A 22,534-nucleotide genomic window follows, 5' to 3' on the forward strand; every position below is an offset into this window, starting at 1 on the left:
TCACCTCCCCCCAAAACAAAACAAAACACCCAAATTTTATTATTCTTAATAATTAGACATATATATTTTTTCTTTTTAAGTGGCCTTTTAAGGATAGCCTTATTAAGGTATAATTTACATACTGTAACATTGATCTGTTTTACATGTACAATTCAATGATTTTTAGTAAATTTACAGAGTTGTACAACTGTCACCATAAGCCAGTTGTAAAACACCACCATCATCCTAAAAAGATAGAACTTAGAAGTTTTGAATGATAAAAGGTCATGCAGTGCAACCATTATATATTTTCTAACAACCTGATAATGAATATTAACTATTAGCATCCTCAGGGGACTGGGGACAGCACTCCATTATAAAAAATATTAAATTCCTGTAGTGAATCACATAAATGTTCACACGAAAGGGAATAAAACTTATAGATAGCCTTATGTCAATTCAAGTCAGACTTCTGCTTCCAAAGGAGTTCAAGTCAGTCAGTGAATTTTGTAACATTTTCAGTGTTCAGAGTTTCTTTGACTTTGAAATTACAGGTGAGGTAATACTGTAATTTTCTCCTTAGAGGATCACTGTGCGACTTGAAGAGAAAAGGCAGTCAGTGAAGTGCTTAGTACAATGCAGGATACAGAGCTGACTCAGTATTTCTGTATCTATGTGTATGTTGATAATTAAACCACTCTATCAGGGAGCATATGGTAGGGTTTAAAAAGCACTGTTTGTGTGGCCAGGAGTCTTGGTTCCAGGACTTTCTGTCTTATTAACTGGTGTAAGGTATTGGATAAGGATGGGCTGATGGTTAATGCTTCTTATGGATCAAGCCCTGTTCTAAGCATTCTGTGTATGTTAAGTAATTGGATCTTTATATCAACCTTACACACAGATATTACTCTCATCCTCATTTTATAGATAATTTTAAAAGCACAGACAATTTACATAACTTGCCTGAAGCCACAGAGAAGCAAGCAAACAGTGGAGAAAGGATTCAAATGCAGGCATTGTGCCCCCAGAGCTCTCTCTCTGAAACACCGAGCTCCAGCTTTTCAACCCTGTTAACATCATGTAAACTCTCTGAACTCTGGTTTTCTAATTTTCACAATAAAGGAGGATGAAACTGCACATTTGTAACTTGAAGTTACAAACTCACAGACTTTGGGAACCAACAAGGATTTTAGGGGTTGCATAGTCCAAATTACTATGTTGTAGCTAAAGAAACCAAGTTCGAAACAATAAGCAACTTACTCAGGGCCTCATAATTAGTGGCAAACCTAACACCTGGTCCTAGGAGACAATCCTTGTTGAATGCCAAAAAAACATATCTAATGAGGATGCACACGTCCATGTGGCCGGACATGATAGCACAAATTTCATATTTGGAGAATAAATAATAAACACATTAATGTATCACTGTTTGATATTAGGTACTATACTACAAGTATACGAGAGACGGTCATAAGAAAACTGAGGACAATATAATTAACACTGCTGGGAGTATGTGAGCAAATAGTGAAAAAAACAGGAGGTAACTTCTGAGCTGATTCTTGAAAGATAAAAAGAAGTTGCTTTGAAGACAAAGAAGAGAGCCAACAGAGGCTGAGAAAAAGTCACGTTCAGGTCACCAATCCAGGACAGCACACTCAAAGACAGAAGGTGTCCACTCTCCTAGTTGATAAATTCCAGGCCAGCTGAGCTCCAAGCCGGAAGTTATGTGATCAGTAACGTAAGCCTGCAAACATCTTTTGGCAATTAGCATCTCTAGCCTTTTGAGTATCAAAATCAAGAGAATGGTTTGGGTCAACTGAAGTTTCAGAAGCATATCCTTTTTTTTTATTACTGTTTTATTCCGAGATGATTATAGATTCCCAGCAAGTTTAGAAAGAAATACAAAGAAGTCCCGTGCACTCTGCACTCAGTTTCCCCCGACAGTAACGTCTTAATAACTATAACAAAACCAGGAAATTGCCATTGGTACAATCCACAAATCCTACTCAGATTTTGCCAGAGAAGCAGAAAGGCTTGCGTTTGCTTCCATTGCCCACGTTCCCTGGCTGTCAATCACTAGAAGATAATTTTAATTCTTTCAGTTCCCTTGATTTCTTCTAAACAAAGAGGGAGTAAGGACAGGATCCTTTTTTTCTTTTTGTCATCATGGCCTGCTACAGTGCCCTGAAACAGAGCAGGAACTTCATATGTACGTATATATATAACGATAAAAAGGAGGGTTTATTGCGCATCTCATCCGCCCTATGAGAGAGTTACCAAGATTTGCCCAGAGAATTGGAAGCTTCAGGGACTGAGAATAGGTCCAAGGACCCACAGTGATGGAGGCGGCACAGACTTTCACCCAGGCCCCCTCCTTCAAAACCTGTGGCATTTTCCAAGTGTGCCAAATTCATTTACAATTACTTGCCCGATCTTATGCGGCTCGTAATTTTCCCACTGCAAAATATATCTTATGGAAATTGATACATAATTTTAAAAACACCACTTTGTATGGAATGAATAAAGGTAAACATGTTGTTTTAAAGACAATTAAAAATCGAGAAGAGGCCACTATGCTTTTCAAAGGAAAAAATTAAAATACAACACCAATGTGCACTGAGGTATTTTTAAGGTACAAAAACTTTTTTAGAAATGTGATAGGAGAGCCTTTTTTTCTGAGTTTTTAAATAATCATTCAGCATTTTCTAAGTGTTGCTTTTACAAAAAATGATTATCATATTAAAAGTTCTTTTTAAAAAGCCCTTTAAAAAACTGTTAAGTGCATGCAAACTCAAACACGTGAGAACAAATGCACACTTCTTCCATTCTGCTTGCTTTCAAACCTGAACCTCTGGATAAGGCTAGGCTCTCCCAGAAAACATTTTTGGAATTAAGAAGCATCCCAAGGGTTGGGGAGTTCATACATATTCCAGTCAGCTCGCTGGTTAAGCCAGCCCTGGTGTTCTGTTCTCCAGGCTGACTCCTAAAAGAAAAGGAAAGAAACTACACAACTCTGCAAGTAAGGTGGGGCAGCTGCTCGGTCCTGATTTGCACGTCTGTGCAGCACTGCCTCGAAATCCCTTATAATGACTCTTCAGACAGCCCCGCCATTTTAATGGAGGATCTCAAGCAACTAAACGGATCATACAATTCCAGCAAGAGGTAATTTGAGGAAATTGTCACATGAACAAGGACCTGAGAAGCAGCAGAGGCAAATGGCTTCATAAACTGCCATCAGTTGCAACTAAATCAATCCAGTAGGATCTCATCAAACGGGACAGAGGCCTCCCAGGTTCCTTACGCTGGGAGATAAAAAACGGAGATGACGGCTGGCCAGAAATTCATAATCTGACTGAGATAAGCCAACCGGGCAACGGCATGCCCTGCTGTGAGGGAGATGTGAACAAGTCTCCGTGGGGTAACAGAGGATGGCTGGGCAGACAGGTAGCTGTTGAATTTGGAAGGAGGGGAGAAGGGGAACTGTGGAAGGCAGATAGAGGGGATCCAAGAAGATATCATGGAGGTCTCTGCATTCAGTTTGTATCTTGAAAGGAAGACATGATTTCTAAAGGCTGGAAAGAAAGAGGCATCCACAATGGAATGAAGTACATGAAAAAGGTGCTGTAATCACGGCATGAAGGATGTATCAGGGGTGTAGCAGACGAGTGTGGTTTGACTGAGGGGCCCTTAAATGAAAGGGTCAGAGTGTCCTGAGACCCTTGCTCATCCAGCCCTAAATCTACAGGTTAAAGAATATCAAATTACTCATGCATTTTTTTGATCCAGTTATTTTATTTTCATGTGCTATTTGAATAGTTATTTACTTAAAATTGTCAATAAATATGTGGATTGTATTGAACACTCAATTTATGCATTGTTCATTTTATCTTCAACAGAACACTGTGGAAAGAGCTATTGTTATCTCCATCTTCCAGAAGAGGAAATACGGCTGAAAAAGATTAAGTAAGTTGCCTAAAGTCCAAAGGTAGTCTAAAGAAAAGTTTAGATTGCAAGTTCAGATCCTAGAGCACGTGCCTGACTCCTGATACACACTGAGTGCCCACTGCCTGCCAGGATATGTGCACAGCGCTGGCATTAAACACATAACCAAGAGTGTGATACAGTCCATCTTCTCTGGGACCGCTTCTTGTTCCTCAAAACATTTCAGCAGCTTAGTTTAGATGGAGTGAAAAAGCCATTGATAAAAAGCCAGTTATAAAAGGTCCCTTTACTCTTTGCTACAACTACATGGAATTAAATGGTTCAAAGTGGGAGGAAGGAAGAAAGAGAAGAGAGCAGAGGAAAGAGGTAAAGATGTCTGTGTGTCAAGGGTAGAGTGAGTTAACCAGATGGGTAGGATTATAGTATTTATGACGGGAACATCCTGGGAGATAAAGAACAAACATACGTATTAAATACCTGATATACTGCAAGCTACGTGCTTTGACATACGATTAGTCCATGTCATTCTCGCAACAAACTTATGAAGTAGGTATACTGATCCCATGTTATAAATACAGAAATGACAAGGTTTGACTGGTAATTTGAGACCACGTTGTATGAAGCCTTGCAGTCTGACATGAGCGTTCCCCTTCCCGCCCCTGAACTGGTGATCTCTCAGTTCAAACCTTCTGCTGCACTTGAGAAATGAGTATTGGAAACCATGGCGACCCTGGAAACATTCAGAACACAACAAATGTATGTGGGATGGGATGGAAGTGGGTCCAAGAACACAGCCTTAATCCAGGACAAGATGGCTTGAGGGGCACCTCCTTGGAGGATCCAAGAGCTTAAGTGGAGACTTCACTATGACTTCCCAGATGGAAAAGCTAGGATTTCTTATAAACAGAAAAGAAGTTTGTCTGCAAAAGTTGGCAATGAGGAGTTTGACTGCCCGTAGAGATGTGATTCAATGAGCTGCCCTTTCAACTTTCAACTTCGAGTTGGCAGTTTGTCTTCCTCACATTAGATAGTGACAAGGATAGTAATAATTACTGTTTATTGAACACAAACAGTGGCCAAACATCGTGTTGGATCCTTCCCACACTTCATCTGGAATCCTTTTGCCAACCCTGAAAGGTGAGGATTATCTCTTTCTGTTTTATAGAGGGAAAAGCTGTGGCTCAGAGAGTTTAAGGAACTTGTCCAATTTCCTGAAGGTCAATAGAGCCAAGATTAAACGCGTACTCTTGCCACTCAGTCATCTTGTGTTCATTAGACACTATTATTTCATTTCACCATGAGAAACTAGTGGACCACACTGAGCTGGTGTAATTCTTGTCAAAAGCTAATAAATTATCTTTCGGTTAACCTGCAGCCAGACGTCTGCTAGAGGTGGAGATAAACTGAGTTTACTGAGTTACCTTTTCAATCCCTAACCTAGTCCTCCATTTGTGAATACACCATTGTCCCGGGGCAAGGCTTTAAACCTCTGACTTACCCCTCTCTGTCTTAGTTTCGTCATCTGTATCCTGAGAATGTCAGATTCGAAATCTAAGGTTTAGCACAACTCTGTGATGCTAAACTCTTAGCTACCGCATTCCATTTTCCGCAGGACTGAACATCTCAACCGACTGGGAGTTCTGGATTTCAAGTTCAGAACCTGTGATTTCTGATGATCGAACCAAATAAAGGAGCGTGTCTCTGTTTGCAAGGCTAGTTTTTCTCGTTCCTCCCTTGAGGTGCTGTGTTTGAAGTGCTTCTCAGGCTGAAGAGATGAAGGAAAAGCTCCCGATTATCTTCAAGTTACCAAACCTCAGGGGCTTATCAGTTGGCCCTGTTTGATAGCTCTACGGTCCTAAACAGTAAGCTGGATGCTTTATAGCTGCCTCGCAAATCATCACTTGTGAAAACTGGAAACAGGATAGAGAAAATTATCTTTCTCCTAAGAGATAAGCAAAAGTTCTAAGAAGCTCATCAGTTGAAGAGCACTTCAGAGCACATCTTAAGGATCCTTGGAAATCCGCATTCCAGCGTGGCTCTTCAGATCTACGAGGCTGGATCTGAAGGGAACGTGTGCAGCCTGCTTTCTCTCCTCCGCACTCAACCGATAATGCAGAAATGCTCGAGTCAAAGCAACTGGCAGCATGCCTGTCTCAGGCTGTGTCAGAACTGGGAAGTGGGAAGAAGCAATTCAGAGGGTCAAGATATAATCTAGGTTCAAGCTGGACCAGGCCTTCAGGCAGATCCAGGCTCAGCCAGAGTCTAGACGTGGCAGCCAAGTTTCCATCAGCCTTGCTGTAATTAACATGTGCACAGTCATTTCTCAGTAAGAAATGCGAAACCAAACCAGAAGGTAACTAGCTGTTAGACTTTGGGTTTCATTTCTGGGTAAATCAGTAGTCATCTCACAGAGGCATTCTTTCTGTGTATAATCTCCAAACAGTTAGAACAAATGGAATGAAATAAGAGAAGGTGTGTTAGCAGCTGCTCTTAAATTTCCCCTGGTCGTCAGGATTTGTCTCCGTTTGGGGTTTAAACTCTGTAAAGTAGCAGTTGCCATGTTCAACTTCAGATAACCCCATAAATCCGGAAATAGCTAATGTGATTCATCTGGGAATCAGTTATGGCCATGATCTGGGTCCAAATGTTGGGTTTATAGTCATACCTATTCCAAGGGCTGTGCTCTGTGAAAGGAGACAAGTTGTGGTCTCCGCAAACCTGAGTCACTGCTCCTTACCTACATAAAGCCTATGATTTGTCCTGATTTTGGAGCTGGTCTGTCTTTTAGGCTCCTGGCCAAATTTGGACCACCAGAGTGGGTGTGAGGGTGGGAGTGAAGGAAGGGAAGAAGGTCTGCTCATTGAGATGAGTAAAAAGTGGATCATCCATTAGTGAGAAGAACTTTAAAGGTTACAAAATTACAAACGTCCCAACAAATGATTTATGTAAGGTTCCTTTGTGATATAAAGCCGGGGGTAATTTTTTGTGTGTGAAGATGAAAGATAGGGGAAGTTCTAGCAAAGTTGACACATCTTCCCACCCCCACACGTCCTCTTCTTCAGAAACTTCATCACCTTCATCTCAGTTCACCAGAAGTATATTGAAGGTCTTCTAGTGAAAACTTCCCTATCAGGGGTTACAGGCACAGGGAGAAAAGGGTGCCAGCTGTCTCAGGGCTCACGGTCCAGCGGAGAGACAGACATACCCACATGCAATTCCAAATCAGAGCAACTGGAATGGGTGTAAAAATCATGTCATCTTGTAATCTTTCTCTGGCCTCCCAAAGGTGGTTTTATGACCCCTCATCTGAACGCCTGTAACACACTGTATTTGTGGCAAAGAATGCCCATCATTAACCAATACCCAGCTTTCCCTTCTTCTTAGTAACAGAACTTCGCTTTTACTTGAGGTAACACTGTACACGCTCGAATAATACATTTCCTATCATCCTTTGCAGCTAGATGTGGCCATGCAGTCAATTTCTGGCCAATAAAATGCGAGTGTAAGTCGTCTGTGGTACTTCTAGAAAGCTGCTTAAAGGAAGCTGAGTCAGCTGGGAGAAGTTCTCTTTTATCTTTTTACATTCCGCCATGAGACAGCCTAGAAGGCAGAGGTGTTGGCTTTGTGCCTAAAAACTATCTTGGACCATAAGTTGACCCCGAGGATGGAAGCTGTACACTGAGGATAACAGAGCAGGAAAGCAGGAAGAAGGATCTCTGAGAACTTTGTGGAGATGCCCTTTCAGACCCGAGCACTTCTGTTGCCAGGGTTTATCTTTTACATGAGACAAAAATTTTAAAAGCTGTTTTGGCTTTTCTCTTAAATGTAAGCAAACTTAATTATAACTAACACAATTGATATACAACCTAAGACACCATGCTGTAATTGCTTACTTAATTCTCTGATTTTCTACATATACATACAGACTTTAATTTCCTTAATGAAATAGATCTTGTTCATTTAGTCCTCCTTGTAAAGATTTGTGGATTTAATTGAAAGACTGAATAAATTGAAAGATTTTTCAATAAGAATGAGTAGATTTCATAAATTGAAAGTTCATAGGTTTTTGGAAAATTGGAAAAGGGATGTGAACACAACCGGAGGCAAGCGCGACTGCAAGGTATTTAGCCTGAGTAACTGAAAGGATGACTCAAGGCAGGTTTGAGGGAGAAAAATCCAGAGTTAGGTCCAGAAGACACTAAGTTTTCAGCTGGATATAAAAATTTGAGAGTTGTCAGCAAATAACAGCAATTAAAGCCATGGATCTCAATGAGATTTCCCAGGAATTAAGGCAGAGAGAACAGAAGTAATCAAAGGATTAAAACTAAAGCTTTTGGTATTTAGAGATCTACAAGATAAGGATGACCTAAAAATTGGGACCCAAGAATCATCACTGAGAGAGAAAAACCAAGAGAGTGGTTTCCCAGAAAGCTATATTAAGAAAATATTTTAATGGGAGTTGGGGGGGGGGCGTATAGCTTAGTCATAGAGCACATGCTTAGTGTGCATGAGGTCCGGGGTTCAACCCCTAGTACCTCCATTTGGGAAAAAAAAAAAGAAAAAGGGAAGTGTTTCTATGTATAAAATAGGAAGCACCAGGGATATACCGTATAGCACAAGGAATTATAGCCTTGATATAGTAATGACCTATGACGGAGTATAACCCGTAAGAATACGGAATCACTATGCTGTACACCTGAGACTAATACAATATGATGTCAACTGTATGTCAATAAAAAATATTTCAAGGAGGGAGGAGTAATCATGATGCCAAAGTCCGCTCATATAAGTTACATATGTGTACTTGACAATCAGATTTAGTGCCATGGAGGTCACTGCGTGTACTGTGGTGGTGTGTATTGTGGTGGCACGGCAGGGGCTGTATACTCTGATGAGAATGATTTTGAGAGACAAAGGAATGAAGGGAATTAGAGACTATATTTTCAGGAAAGGTAATGCTGCAAAGTCACTGTGAAATGGTACCAGGAGAGGTTGCAGTGTCTTAGGAGAATTTTTTATGGTTGTTATTTGTTTGTTTAGATGGGAGAAATTATGGTCTGTTTCCAAATAGAGGCATAACTGGTAATTCAAGAGAGCAAGAGAAATGAATAAAGCATGCCTCTGAGTATTCTTCAAGCTTTATTCTTTACTCCGTGTATTTGACTCACTTATAAAGAGATTTATGTAATTACAGTCAGCTTTCTAAGCTTTTTCTTCTCTGCAATTACACTGTAAACTCCTTGTAGGCAGGGCACAGGATTGTACTTTATGCTTGGTGGTCAGAAGTTGGTAGATTGATTAGCGTTGTAAAGCATGAATGACTATGGATGCTTAATGAGTTACTGGCTTCCAGGGGTTTATAAAGCTTGGAGAAGTGCTGCTTATTCTTTAACACAAAGGGATGCCTCTGTAGTAACCGGATTTTAGAAATCTGTAGCAAGTGATTAGGAGAATGGGACAGGAATTCTTCCCTGCCTTGACCACACATTTTGCCTAAGATAGCAATCTTTCTGTCACTCATGGAATGATCTGTGGAGTAATTCATAGAATAACTGTCAGCTCTTCCAAATGAAATCCTAAATGCTAAAACGTACCTTGCTGTCCATGACCAGCTGACAAGTAAACATTCAGTACATCAGCACTTCAGTGATAAATCTGCCAAGCCTCCTTGCACATTAAGAAAGCGGTGTCCACGCCTTATTCCTTGTGATAATTTCCTTCCAAAACAAAGGCGCTCTGATATGCCTGTCTCAAGAAGAGAACTTCCTCACTGACTTGCAATTGAAGAGGCAGGTGCTAGGCAGAATTCCTTTGGCTTACCTATGACTTAAAGGAAGTGGCACTTGATTGTATCATAACAAGGCTTTCTTCTTTCTCTTTTAAAAGGAACCCTCTTACAGGATCTCCATTATTTGAGGACTGACTCATTCATTCTAGAAATGATCTAGGAGGGCCATGGTCACTCCCCTTTCAGGTCCTTTTCCTTCTCATCCGCATCCCACCTGACAGGAAATGAGCATCTTTCAACAGTCCTCTTTGCAACTTGTTAGGGCACATAGGAGAAAGATTTGCTAATACATAGAGCCAGAACCAATTTGAGCATCTTTAACAGACTAAAAAAAAGAATCCTTTCCAATCCTTAAAAAATGTAACCACTGAATTAAACAGGTGCTCAAAGCACCTTGTCTCTTTCCTGTCACTTTTACAGTCAGCATATTTTAGGTAAAAAATGTAAGGTATGTTTATTTTAGCATTTTAGCAAATTGGGGCTGGATGACAGAAGTACATACAAACATAAGAAAAGACATGAATTGTAAAACTCATCATTTTCTAAGTGAAAAAGTAGGATATTTAGGTCATGTGGAAAATGATACCTATATCCTATTTGGTGTTATGTTCTGTTAAAGCTCTTCTTGGTCAAAATTTTGCAGATCACTTTTGATGTACTTTTTCCATCACTAGTGACAAAAGGGGCCAGGAATTTCTCCTTTGCATGTGATGTTAGAGTGCCATGTATTTATTGATACATCCAGAAAGGAAAGAGGTTTGGTCTAGAAGATTAGCAACAATGAAATCAGAGTCATGCTGAATGTTCTATTTCATCAGTTGTAATTCATGTATGCATAATCTTTTTAAAAAATTTAAAATAGAGCTAAAAGGTGGACAGATATATATCAATCAAATTAGTGATGCAGTTGTGCTTTTGATCAGAATATCTCTGGATAGACGCCTAGTTGTGGGGCCAACTGATGTCCTTCAGAGTCCAACAACCCCCATTCCTGGGCTTCCAGATTCCTGCTGGCGATTCCACAAAAGATAAAGTATATTCTTTGCTGGGTTTATTTCCCCTAAGAAACTGATAGCCCTGGGTAATGCTGAATCTCATAATAGATCTAGGTGGCTTGTTTCAGCCCAGCTTACCAGACTCATAAATCCCACTACCCTTCCCGAACTCTAAACTTCTTACCTCACCTGTAACTTGTGCATGAGCTAATCACACAGCCCTCAACCCATTGTGACCACCAACTCCTCCCCCCAATAAAAGACCCTGTACTTCCCTCCCAGTGATCACACAGACACCTGGTTGTCTCCTTTCTATTCTTATACTTAATCTCTGGTCAATTCTTTTTCCAACCCACATGTCACCGGCTCACCGATTGGGCATCACGTTGTGTCCCACAACATATGTCATAGGAATAGAAACAGAAAATCACAAAAGTGGGTCAGGGATTGTGCTGGCAGGTTGCATAGTTATGAATAGGAAAATCTAATTGGGAAAAAGTAAATCTTGTGACACGTGGGAAACAATGAAAAAGGGAAATCATTTTTCAGGAGACAGTAATCATCCTAAGATTCCATTCACACTTTCACTCATAATACGTACTAATTTGCTAAATGCACTTGTTTGCATCCTTCTAAGTGCAATGCCCTGTGCTAACTCCATAGGTGCATGGCAGAAGATATATTGAATTGATACCTGGAACATATTCTAGGTCATCTTACCCTAGACCTGGAGTTAAGCAAGAGGAGTTACTTATAGGGTGTTACTGAGAATAAATCAGAATCGGGAAAGGGCTTTGCTCCTGAAGGAATCCTGCAGACTTCAAAGAGATGTGATAACTCGGCTTAGAGAGCAAGCAAGAAAAGCTTTACATCTTTATCAGTAGGTCTGTGTATTATGCAACTCTCCTCGACTGAAAAAGACAAAATCCAATATAAAATTGTTTAAGGAAAGGGACAATTTCTGGAGGAGGTATTGGCATATTTCAGCTGGGGGTTTTCTTCATTTATGGTCACATCAAAAGATGCTAACAGTGTGTTAGAAGATAAACTGGCATATGTTAAAATTTTTAAGAGTTTATTTGAGCAAAAGTTGATTCCAGTTGGACAGCACCAAAGCGCAAGTGGTTAGGAACACTCAGCCGACAGGAACTAGGGGAGAAGCTTCCACAGAGAAAGTGCAGAAGCAAAGAAAGGAAATTACTTGATAGGCTATTGCTTGACTGTTTGTGACTGGCTGTGCTTAGCGTTTTGATTTTATAACCTTGAGGTATTTGCAGGCTTAGATGGTGGTTTGCTCACGTAGGTCACCATGGCCTTAGAGCCACCTCAGGCTAATAGCCTCCTTGTTTAATTAATTTTCAAACATGACCAGTGTCCTGTCTCTCTCTGCCTTTCTGGGCTGAATTATTGCCTCCATTAACTGCTTTTAAGGCAGCTTACCCACCTCCCCTCCTCATCATCATGGTGACAAAATGATGAGAAGCACTTCTCCACAACAGTGGGAAAGTGGCTGCCTCTATTCCAAAAGCTAGTGAATTTAAACTCACTTGCATGGCTTGAAACTCTCTTATCTATAAAGCAGTTCTTGTTACCAGGATGAGAGTGGAAACCCTAGGGTGTAAGGAGGAGAGGCTGATCCAGGGAACCTTTAAAATCAGTCTGGGGGTTGACAAATGCTGAACGGGATGGAGAAATGTAGGGCATGAGTATTTCTTCTGAGTTATAAGAGATAATTCTCAGAATAACTCTCCAAAATGATTTTTTATTTTATTTTAACTGTCACAGAGTAGGCAAGAAACTTGATGGACATCCTGGTCCCCCTGACTCTGTGGCTTTTCCTTCTTCCACTGTGCCGTCCACCCTTGAGGGGAAACCCTGTGTCTTGCTTGATTTGAATAGAAGTTGCTGATAGTGACAAGTATAGAAAGTAGCCAGGATCACCTTTTATTCCCCTTCTCGCCCTCTGTTAGACCTTGGCCACTCTGGTTCTTGCTAAACCATCTCTCCATATCATCTTACTCCTTAATTTTCCTGATGTGATTTTTACTGTTCTTATATAAGCATATGGTCTACATTAAGCACCTGATTTCATTATATTCACAGAGTTCAAGCTTGGGTGCAGCTGGGTTATTGACCAGGTGATCATGCGAACAACAGTCATTGGCTACTTGCTATACACCCAACACCATTCCAAGCACTTCACATGCATGGTTTTATTGAATTCACTTAAAAAACCAAGATATATGATATTATTAGCCTTAATTTACTGATGAGAAAAATGAGGCAGAGAGAGAGAGAGTGAGAGTTTAGCTGTTTTGCATGAAGCTATACTCAATGCCTAGAGGGACCAGGATTTGAATGCAGGCAGCCTGGCATCAGAACAAAGATTGGATGACATTGCTTCTCTGTAGATCCAAAAGGTCATAAAGGAGGACTAGGCTGCAAAAAGCTGAGAGGGCAGTGGGCAGGAAAGGTGTTCTTAAAAGGAGAGAAGAAAATGAACCTGCCTTCGGCCAGTAGGGTGGCTGCTGGAGATAGGAGAGGGAGATGGAGATCCTCTGGCTGTGAGTTCTAAAACCGCCTGGAGAGCCAGAGGGAATAAACCAGCAGAGAGCACGGTGTTTCCAGTATCGGGAGAGTGTTGAATATGCCATCAATAAACAGGAAGTCAGACCGGAAGGTCAGAAGGGCTAGCTCAAGAGAGGAAAGACTCTTCACTAGAGTTTCATAGAGCCACGTGACATATCCAACAAAGTCTGAGATGTTTAGATTCAGTCTGAGTGAAATATCTCTTTCCAGCACTGGTGTTTCCAAACTGAAACTTCATTAAATACAAAATGCAATTATTGCTTTGATGTACTTGTGGTCCTAATCATGTTACTTTCTTCCTTCAAGCTGTAATGCTTCCTAAACTGGACCTGCTTATACTAAAATTTGAAGCTTGTTGCATTCATAATTTCATTTTGAGTCATTTTTTTTTTGGTGGTGGGGGAGGTGGTAATTAGGTTCATTTACTTATTTTTTTAGTGGGGGTACTGGGGATTGAACCCAGGACCTCAAGGATGCTAAGCAAGCATGCGCTCTACCATTGAGCTCTACCTTTCCACCCACAATTTCATTTTAAATGTGTCCCTAAGCATCTGTTGGCCAGAGGAGGACAACAGGGATCTCAAGCAACAACACTGCAGCCAATAATCAAAGGATGTGATGCTATGAACATGCTTAATGTCCTTCCAAACATTAAGGAGATGAACTGTAAATAGAATAAAAAGAGTTCATCTCTTAAAAGAAAAAACTTTAAGCCACTGAAAATTATATAGGAATTGAGCATAAAAGGGAAGCCCTGCTCCTCAGTCATTGGAATGATCAGAGATAATTTATGGGGAAAAATCATACATTTTAATCCTTCCTCCTGACATTTAATAGTTGAGTTTGCACACACACGGGCATATCTCCACCCACCGACCCACCCTCACACACACAATGCTTAAACGCAATTTACAATGAATTATTTTGCAGTAGGATCAAAGTCCTTACAAAACGCTTAATTAGGAGGTATTTTCATGAATTTTCAGAAAGCCGTTTTCAGTAATATTATTAGTGTCATCAGTATTACCCAGGAGGCCGCAGAACGTAACCGAGGGATGCAATTAACCTGGCATTATGACTCGAAGTGACACAGGCATTGCCTGTGAATATCATCTTTCAATCTGTACATCGCTGGACCACAGTGACAACTTGGCCTGACTACCACTGGGTCTGAATGAGGTACTTTTCCTTCTGTGCAGTAAGGACTCAACTAGTATGAGAACTCCTTTTTCTCCTTTCAGTTTATTTTTTAAATCATTTATTAATTTTCCCTCTGGTAAAAGTAATTCCAGAGTTTGACTTTTCTTTTTCTTTTTTTTCCTTTTGAGGAGGAAGGGGTCACTTTTCAGGCAGTTTCCTTAGTCATTCTAGGCAGCTAGCCAATGAAATATAGACTAAACAACACAGAGGATATTAATTTTACCTCACAATGCGTGCACACACTTTGTGATGCATAAAGTCTTCATTCCGGGACTGACAATAAAAGGGTTGTGCAATTGTCTAGAGTCCAACGTCACTAACAGTTTTCTGAGGGAGTTGGAAGGAGATAAGAGAATTGACCTTGGGGAATAAGTTTAAAATGGCTAAATACAGATGGCAGAGCCAAACTGATTCCTCCAACGGTGGGGTGCAGAGAATTAATCTGAGTATCTTGAATGCTAAATTTGAGAAGAAAACCTTCAAAATGAACCTACAAGAAAAAACTACATAGTTCACAGATATATTGGGTGTTTCTGGCAGTAGAAGAAGCCGGGTAAAAAGAATTAAAAAAAAATCAAACTCTTTATTGAAGTGTAACATACATACAGAACAATTCATAAATCATGTCTAGAGTTGTTTAAATGTGAACACACCATGAAAGCAATTCTCAGGTCAAGAAATAGAACATCACCTCCCTTCCAGAAGACACGCCCATGCCCCCATGTCATCACATCCTGACCTTTATCACGAGATTAGTATCGTTCGTGAACATTACATACATGGACAATATAGCGTACACTCTTTTGTGATTGACTTTTCCTTAATTCAACATTTTATTTGTTATGTAAGTGTGATAGTACATTTATTCTCACAGCTGTGTAGTATTCTCAATGTATGAACATACATCAGCTTATCCATTCTACTATTGAAGACATTTGGATAAAAAAATATTGTAAGTTTTGTATATCACTGAGCTTGATTTGCTAATATTTTCTTTAGGATTTTATATCAATATTCATGAGAGTGATTGGTCTGTCATTGTTGTTTCTTGTGATGGCCTTGCTATGTTTTGGTATGAAGATTATTCTGGTTTTATAGAAATTGCTTGGATATACAACATCAACAAGAGAACGGAAAAAAAATCACATGATCATCTCAATAGATGAAGAAACTGCTAGGAAGTGTCCCCTCTGTTTCCATTATCTGAAATATTTTGTGTAAAATTTGTATTAGTTCTTCCTTACCTTTCTAGAATAATCAACTAACAAAGCCTGGAATATCTTTTTCTTATTAACCCTGAGAGGTAATAGGAATTTATATTCTGTCTTTGAGAGGTGTTTGATTTACCTTTTTGTTCTTCTGATGGTATAGCTTTAAAACTTGACAACATCTTTAGAAGGAGACGGGATCTATGTTTCATGTGCTTTAGTTCCCCAATTTGGGCATTTCTGTTGTTTGCAACTCCTCAAAGCTGTCCTGACTTCTCTGTCCCCCTGCAGGACCATTTTTAGGACAAGCTCCACTTTCTGGCCTATCTATAGTGCATTCCAAGATCAGCAGATGCTTCCAGGGAGAGCAGAGATCCCCAGCTCACCTCTGAAAGTCCCTTCCCCCTTGGATGATTTTAAATATCTCTGATATTTTCAAATATATACATTTATCAGGTGTTTTTGGCATTACAGCGCATACATTGGCTTTTCATGAATTACTCCATCCTCTTCAGAAGTTGAAGCTGAAAGGAGAATTTTAAACACATTTTCCTTCCTATTTGCTTTGTGCCAACTGGCTGATTATAGCAAGAAGTCCTGGCACCATTTAGGAGGCCTACGTATGGACAACAGAGACTAAATAAACACACGTCTAAAGAACTTAGTTACAAATAGTACTGCATGCTTAACTCAGTCAACTTTTAAAACAAAAACTCCACTTAAGTTGTCGCCAAGAACATTCAAACATTTCTTTGCCTTCCTACTGTAAAAGACAGTGATCCTTGGAAGGGTTATAATTTTCCTCACTTAATTTTTAATAAAATTGTTTTAAAAAGAAAGATAATCTGAACAAGAAGTAAAAAAGCTGAACAAAATGAAAAACCAACAACTCTTCTTAGAAAAATGAGGTCACAAGGCAGACTGCTGTCCCCAAGCTGGAGGGACCAATAGGCAGATACAGAGATCAGGAGACCTCTCTGTTGGAACCAGTGCCAGGGCAGGGAAGCCTGAACTGCAGCTGATGAATTGCTAAAGTCTGAGAGAGAACTCCAGGGAGATGTAGTCATTAGGAGAGCCACACACTTTTGTGAGTTCTGCCTTCAGAGTTCTATCAAGTTTGCACAGAAAATATCAGGGAAAAACCCTCTTGTGCAGGGGGAAGAGAAGACGAACCATTTTGAAATATCCCAGAGCCATCTGTTCTTCTTAACACCGTCTGCCCTGAGTAGAAACTATTTGCAATACCAATAGCCAACCCTAACGTACATTTTAGACATTGGGTGGTAATGATGTGTCAGTGTAACTTCATCAATTTTAACAAATGTATGTCTCGGGTGGGAGATGTTGATCACAGGGGAAGCTGTACATGTGTGGATGCCAGAGATGTATGGGAAACCTGCTCAATTCTGTGAAACTAAAAAAATCAAGTCTATTAAAAAAAAAAAAGATAATATCCTTGAGGGTACTTGAACATCTAATGCCTAAGAGGATTGGAACTTCTGGAAGAAAATTACTGAGTATTTTGAGAAGATTTATAATAATATATTCATATGTTACTAATGAAGTTTTGAATGAATGCACATTTAAGCTTTTATTTATTTATTTATGCCAGATACTTGTGAATACTAACATCACAGAGGAGCATCTTATTGCTGTGTATGCTTCTCTCTCATTGACGTTATAAGTAAGGCTGCTTCCGCCGATAACTTTAAACAGCATATCATATATAATTCGATGTGGGTTTTCTGGTTGTATGGTACTTTCTTATGTATATGTGGCTTCTAGAAATTTAGCCATTTATTCAGCACTTAGCAATCACTGTGTCAGGCACTGTGCCAGTTGCTGGGTATTGAATGATAAATGCTTAAAATCCGTCTGCCTTCCAAGAGGTCACATTTATTGGAGAGCACAGACACTTAGTCATATAATAGTAGGTTTTTAATATTTTCCAGAAGAACAAATAATTGGCTGAATACAGAGGTAAGAACATGGTGCTATGAGACCGTTTCAGAGAGTTAGCTAAACCAGACAAGGAGGGAGATCCAGGAAGAGTCTTCAGAATACACTTGAGATGGTATTTGAAGGATGATAGGCAATTGGCCAGACTGGGTGAAGACAGAAGATGGTTACCATGTCCCAGGTAAGTGGCATGTGGTAATGCACGTGTGAAAGAAGGCTTTTGGGAACAGTAAGAGTAAAGTGGCAGAAAGCCCAAACACTCCTCAAAGGAGTTACGATTTGGTTCTCTAGAATATTCTAAGCAGAAAGTGACATGAGGTTACTGTGTTCCAGAAAGATCAATCTATCCTTGGTGTGAAAATTAAATAGGGGAGGGGGTCAAGACTGGAAAGTAAGAAAGATTAAAGCCTGAACTATGGTGGTCTCAGTAGGATTTGAGAAGGAGACAGACTGAAGACAATGAAATGTATTTCGGTATCACAATTGCCAATAAGGAATATGAATTAAGTGCCATCACTGCCATCAGTTGCTTGAACTTCCCTCCAGACATTCTACAGTGTGTGTGTTGTGAATGAAAATGTTGTCCCTTTATTTTAATGTTAGAAATGTGTCTCCTTGATAACATCGTATTTTCCTTACTTACTAGCTTACAATCAAATGACAGCAAACTTCACACGTGACTGTTCTCCCAGAAGAGTCTTTCTGTCTAAAGTCCAGTCCAGCTACAGTATAGCAGATGCATTGCCAAGTCTGCCTAACAAAATATTTATTACCAATCTAATTTTTGCACCATTTTACAGTGAACTGGTAGCCAATGTGTGAGTTTCCTCTTTTCAACATGCTTTTTTAAACTTTAATTGGGAACGGAGCACTGAGCGATTCAGCTGTTCTATCTGGTGAACAGAGAGGTCTGGAGGAGCATCTGATGATACACACAGGGAACTGTGTTGCTCCCCACACATGTGGGAAGTGCTGGTTGAGACTGTGGGGATATTGAAGAGAGCTGGTGTCAATTTTAAAAGAAATAGGAGAGGATGTAGCTCAGTGGTAGAGTGTGTGCTTAGCATGCATGAGGCCATGGGTTCAATCCTCAATCCCCCCACTGAAAAAATAAATAAATAAACCTAATTACCCCCAAAAATTTTTTAAAAAAGAAATAAAAGAGGAGGGTATAGCTCAAGAGGTAGAGTGCATTCTTAGCATTATTAAAAAAAAATAAAATAAATAAACCAAATTCTACCCCCCCAAAAAAAACTAAAAAGAAAAATTGTAACTAAAAAAATAAAAATAAAAGAAATCTGATATGAAAATATCTTTGTTAGTATTACTCCAATTTGCCACGTTTTTGTACAAATTTGGCATGAACTAAATAAGAGCTGTTTTATCAACTCCCTGTGCCTAAGCTTCCTCATTTGTGAAGGTTTTTTATGAGATTAAATTAATTTTCACCTGGAGATGAGGCAGTCAAGAGCACAGATTTGAGGTTTCATAGACAGAATGCCTGGCTCAAATTCCAGCCTGACCACTCGTCACCCCGTGACCCTGGGCAAGCTGTTTGCTCTCTCTATCTGCTCAGTATCCTCACCTGTCCAATAGGGGTCATAATAATACATATTTCACAGGGCTGTCGGGAGATTCAACCAGCTGATATTTACAGAGTGCTCAGAATAGTGCCTGGTACATAGTAAGTGCTATGTAAGTGTTTGCTAAGTATATGAAATTAAAAATGGGGGAAAATAGAAATAATTTGGTCTAAATAAAAGCTTGTTTTTTTCCCCTTTCCATTTCAAATGCTTAAAACAACTTAAGAAATCGTCTTTGGATGACATATAGTGTATGATCTAGGTCAAAGAGTGATCAGTGAAAAAAAGAACACATCTTTTAAAACTAAAAATTTTCCACATTTTTCCTTTAAAATCTCTTCCAGGTTTGTAGATACATATAAATGTTGATTTACATAGGAGTGTAAATTTGTGTGTATATCAATGTTTATATACATAAAGAAATATATTTTTCTATAAAAATGTCTGTCCAAGGACCCTGATTATATCCTCCGTTACTGTAAAATCTCTATGATAATGATATTAGTTTTTGAATAGGCTGATCAGTCAATGCATTCCGGTCTGAGCCTCTTTTTTTTTCCTCTTCGTTGACAGGACAGACTGAGATTAAAAGAAGCAATAGGGTTCTGATGTATCTTGCTTTCTAAAAAGGAGTAGTAAACACGTTAGAGTTTGGCAAGCATGAAGCAGGTTTTTTGTTTGTTTGTTTTTTAAGGCCAAATTTGTTCAGGGCGGGGCCCCGCTCTCGGCTTAGAAGCCACATTCATCACCGGCCCCTTAGCTCGAAAACACAAATGGCCAATTATGCTGTGATCTGTTTCTGGACTGCTAACAGCCTGCAAAAAGAGAAGGCCCTCAGCAAACAGCCTTGAAAATGCAGGAGAATCTAGGTGTCAAAGGATCTCCATCCCCTGGGTATCTTTTATCAGGATGCAAATCCTTCCTAAGCTTTAAATTGGAGGCACCACGGTGACTATTTAATTTGACAATAACTAGGGTGACCCTGTGTAATGAGGGTAAACCATCCTGGCAAGACAGACAATGTCTTAGGTATTTTTATTGACTAAGCACCCCAATACTGTAAGGTAACTCTATGACTAGAATGTTACTAAAGAGTGTCTAGGGTTTTCCTCTTTGTCCTCAGTTTCAGTCTGACAAGATTTGACCTTTCATGGTAGCTTTTTTATTTTCATGGTGCTTTTTATGATCATAGAGAGAGGGTGTGGGGGAGAGTCTGAAAGACAAGTAAACAGTGTAGCGCATTTTCTTTCATCTTAGGACACTGTTCCACATGGAAGCTTTTGGAAATCAAGATATGCAATATAATCCCCATTGCATTAAATGTTGTTTGTGTGTGTGTGTGTGTGTGTGTGTGTGTGTGTGCTTTTCTTTTACCCAGTTTTCCTTCCCCAGTCTTAGGAGCCCCCTCTCCCTAAATTGCCACCGGAAACTGTCTAAGTCAATGGGGAGGTGATTAAAAATGATCGCCCACCTGCTGAGTGCAAAGAGTGTCACAGCAGGGCTGAGCCTGCCCCCTGGCCATTCATTTTTTCTCTTTCCCTCCATGGCCCCCTCTGTGGAAGGAGAGCTTTACATCTTCACCTCCATCCTCAAGATCACACTGTGACGGTGACGTGGTTCTACATTGTTCTGAAGTCTTCTGGTTGCTGTTTTCCATCTCTTGGAAGAAGTGTTCAAAGACTCAAGATCCAGTCCAGTTACTTCCTTGATGGTCCATTTGCAGGCTTGCCCCATCTTTCTCAAGTTCTGGAGCTCCCCATTTTTAGTAAGCACTGATCATTTTTCACTATCCACCTCAAGCAATAAAAATTGTGGAGGGACAACTGGAGCAATGGCTCTATTTATTTATTATTCTACAAGAATCTGTTAAATAGCTAACATTTTCTAAAAACACTACCACTGAGTCCTACGGTTAAGGCGAATTGCTCCTACATTTGGATATTTGCTACCTTGGCAATTAATTATATTACTCCTTTTATCTGTCTCTCTTGTCGCAAGAAGTCTTGTTGGTGTGGATGGTTTTGTTAATCATATCTCGGTTCAGAGGTCCCTTACCTGCATACTCTTTTAAAAATTTTTAAAATTTTAATAAAAATTGTATATATATAAGGTACACCATGATGATTTGATATACATAGTGAAGTGATTACCACCCACAAGCTAATTAACATACCATCTTATGTAGGTTTTACCTTATTTTATAGGATTTTTTGGACACAAAAGTACCTATGTAAGATGGTATGTTAATTGTGCATGTGTTATAAGAACACTTGAAATCTTTCTTGGAATTCAGTACAGCACTGTTAACTATAGTCATCATGCTGTACATTCAGTCTCCAGGCTTATTCATCCTACGTAACTCCCAACTTTGCACCTTTTGGCCAACACCTTCCCACCCCTGGTAATCACGGTTCTACTCTCTGCTCCTCTGTCTTCACTTTTTTGGATTCCACATTTACATGAGATCATGAAGGTTTTTTTGTTTCTTTGTTTGTTTCTTTCTTTCTGGGTCCCCTCAGCTGTATTTTCCATAGTTTGAGGAAAAAGATAATTCTATTAGCATACAAAAGATTCGGCCATTTCACTTTTAATTATAAAAGCCTAGACATAGATGGTGGCCAACAAAAGACTAAACAGAACTGACAAAAAAAAAAAAAAAACAAAACAAAACCCTCACAAGCCTGGACAAAGGCTTCCTTCTCAACTCGGTGGGGCTCAGACAAGGTGTGAGGCCTGCGGTGAGGGCTTCCATTACTATTTAAATTCTCTTCCTGGGGCTGAAGCTTTAGAAATCAATAAGATAAGAGCTTTGATTTTTTTTTTTTTCCCCTTTACTTTCCAGAGAGGAAAATTTCGGGCTCAGTTGGGGTGGCCCTTCACATTAGGAAAAAGGAGGCTTAGTAAGACTAATATCAAATAAGCCTATAATTTTAAAAAATTGCCAATAAAACACTGTATCAGAGCATGCTGGGAGTGCTCTGCTTACAATGCTTGGGGTGGTTTTTGTGTTCATTAGTGATGACTCCCCAGACTGTGGTCAAGGTTAGAGCGCTGACCAGAGACACTACTGCACTCAGTTTTGGTATATGCTTTACAGTAAGTTCACTTACGTTGTTGTTATTTGCATTTGCAAGGCCATTTGATACAGGAGACTGTTGAATCAGACAGGCCCCCGTTTACATCCTGGGCACTTAATTATCTGTCTGACCTTAAATAAGGTTTGGCCTTATTTAGTTTTCCCTCTTGTAAATAAGGAATGGTAATATTTATTCCATAGGGTTGCTGCGAGAT

The 22,534-nt window shown here is 39.7% G+C and overlaps 1 long non-coding RNA gene across 1 annotated transcript in view; it reads left to right on the forward strand.

The window, feature by feature from the left end:
- The window catches only part of LOC123613540 (uncharacterized), a 31,776-nt gene extending 22,118 nt beyond the window's left edge, over positions 1-9,658 (forward strand). The window contains exons 2-3 of the long non-coding RNA XR_006720900.2: positions 3,876-3,942; positions 5,534-9,658. This is a non-coding gene — a long non-coding RNA (uncharacterized LOC123613540). The remainder of the gene's footprint in view (positions 1-3,875; positions 3,943-5,533) is intronic.
- Positions 9,659-22,534: the final 12,876 nt, after the last annotated feature.

This window comes from Camelus bactrianus, chromosome 25 (genome assembly GCF_048773025.1).
Source record: "Camelus bactrianus isolate YW-2024 breed Bactrian camel chromosome 25, ASM4877302v1, whole genome shotgun sequence".
NCBI classification, from domain to species: domain Eukaryota; kingdom Metazoa; phylum Chordata; class Mammalia; order Artiodactyla; family Camelidae; genus Camelus; species Camelus bactrianus.